Source organism: Penaeus monodon, chromosome 6 (assembly GCF_015228065.2).
Source record: "Penaeus monodon isolate SGIC_2016 chromosome 6, NSTDA_Pmon_1, whole genome shotgun sequence".
NCBI lineage: Eukaryota > Metazoa > Arthropoda > Malacostraca > Decapoda > Penaeidae > Penaeus > Penaeus monodon.
This window is the reverse complement of record NC_051391.1, coordinates 24,989,994-24,992,493: the sequence shown is the minus strand read 5'-3', so window position 1 is coordinate 24,992,493 and position 2,500 is coordinate 24,989,994. Positions and strand designations below refer to the sequence as shown.

At 39.1% G+C, this 2,500-nt stretch overlaps 1 protein-coding gene across 1 annotated transcript in view; it reads left to right on the top strand.

Annotated features, from left to right (window-relative positions):
* LOC119574351 overlaps positions 1-2,500 on the top strand; it is a 176,539-nt gene that overhangs the window by 50,078 nt on the left and 123,961 nt on the right. The window lies entirely within an intron of this gene.

The window sequence follows — 2,500 nt, the reverse complement described above, 5'->3', positions numbered from 1 at the left end:
CATGGTACAATAGCACTTAAAGGAAAGGGGTATGAACAAAAGAACATTGGTTGCCATCGTGAAAACTTTCAACACTTTTTTTTTCTGAATATATGGTTAACCTGCAGCATTCATGTTTGTATAAATATTCTGTATGGATTGATATAGCTAACAAGCACTACTGACTCTGTAGGGAGCTGCTCTCTAATTGTCTGATGTGGCTCGACCTTGATACCTTGATACTCATCTGCTCTCCTATGGCAGTAATTACGCATGTATCAAGAGCATTTTTTTACAGTCAGTAATTGGATAACAGGGACAGTTTTGGTGTATTAAGAAACATCTGATATGACATGATTAAGATATTATCAAATAATCTTATAAAAAAAAAAAAAAAAAAAAAAAAAATATATATATATATATATATATATATATATATATATATATATATATATATATATATATATATATATATATATATATATATATATATATATATATGCTTTTTTTTTTTTACTACAGTTCTTGCATTCAATGTAATATCTTTAACATAGGTTTAGTATAACCTAATATTTCTGCATGTGAACTGATAACAATTTATGTATGTATTTCCCCCAAGATAACTAATGTACTTGCAAACAAAGTAAAATGATTATGGACAATTATTTTTCCTCCTTTTGAAAAACAATGATCTATAGTTTTTTTATACCCCCAATTTGGGACCTGGGGGCTAGGTATAGGGATTAGGGATCTCAGACCAATTTGTCGAAAATGCGTTTGTTGAATGTGTTGTTAGTTATAACTCATCTAAAACATAGGCATGGATATATTCACAAAGCACCGCAATCGAGAGATTGGACCTTCTTATGGAGATAAATATTTTCGTTTTTTCGCCAGTACTCAGTACCCACTATCGGCGAACGAGGTAACAACTGCCAGATGTATATCTTTCGAAACTCCTCACTTTCTATGCTCTAAGATAGTTCTTAAAAAAGTTGAGCATATATATATATATATATATATATATATATATATATATATATATATATATATATATATATATATATATATATATGTGTGTGTGTGTGTGTGTGTTGTGTGTGTGTGTGTGTGTGTGTTTGTGTGTGTGTGTGTGTGTGTGTGTGTGTGTGTGTGTTTCTCTCTCTTCCCCCCATTTTTCTCTCTCTCTTTCCCCCTCCCTTATTTTCTATCTCCCCCTCCCTCCCTCCCTCTCTCTCTCTCTCTCTCTCTCTCTCTCTCTCTCTCTCTCTCTCTCTCTCTGTGGTGACATAGTGTCGACATCTTTGTGAGGTGAAACGGTGTCGAGATCCCACTGCTGAGCACCAGTTTGTGATGGGTTTCTTGTTTGGATTCCACTTCTGCCACCAGTTTGTGAGTTGGCATGGCGTCGAAATCTTTGTAAGGTAGAGTGGTCGACATCCCACCACTGGCACCAGTTTGCGAGAGGTTTGCTGTGGTTAACCCCCATATTGGTTAGTGTGGGGAAATGCATGGTCTGGTTCCAAGGTTTATTGGTTGATGAAGGTTGCTCGGGTGGCCCCGAGGACTGTATGGAGTATGGGTCATGTGCGAAAGGGGCATGGCCTATGTCAGCACGGTGGCGATGTTGTAGTGAACCATCTTTTGAGGGGATCCCAAGCTATTCGTGGCAGAGCTGGACGCACGGAACTTCCTCTCGTGGCCACCAGGGACCAGCACCGACCTTAACTATTACGTGGTGCACACAAAGACATTGAAAATAAAAGTGATTTGCGATTTACTGCTTTACTGTGTTGTAATTCTTATCACTGCATCTCGTATAAAATTAAAAGAGAAAAAAAACACATGGACACCGGGGTTTCAGAACCCCCTTTAACCCTCCTTGTTTGTTTGCCGCCTTGAAGACGCTGTCGGGGGGGGGGGGGTCTGTAAGAAAATGGGATTCTCGCTCGAACTGCCGAAGCTACCGGCACTCTCTCCCCTCATCCAACGAGCAATTTGCTTATAGCAGTGAGGCTTTCTTTCCGTAAGCCAGAGTTCCTGGACGGAATACTGCTGGAATAGGGAACCTCCTGCTGTAAAACGAATTGGAGAGAGGCCGTACTCGAGCCCTTTTATTTTTGTATCCAGTGGTGAACGGACGATACGAGGCAGACTTTTGTAAGATGAGTAGTGTGATGCAGACTTATACACAAGTGTTGTTATGAATAGTTTTTTTGTGATTTTGCTCATGCCACTTTTGCCGTGTGTTCTGTTTTTTTTTTTTTTTAACAAAGAGTTGTGCCCAGGCTCTTTGATCTTTATATATTTGTAACAAATTCAAGAGCAAGATTTATCCCCGACCCACCATGCCTTCGGAGAGTGTTACCGCTCGGCCCGCTCCGTTGGTATTTTAACATAAGATAAAAATCCTGGATGAATAAATTAGTTTACTTGCTTAATTAGTCAAAGATCACTACAATGTCGCGGCCACACTGTCGTGATTAGTCCTGCTACAGCAGTTAGAGAGTGTGACCTTGGA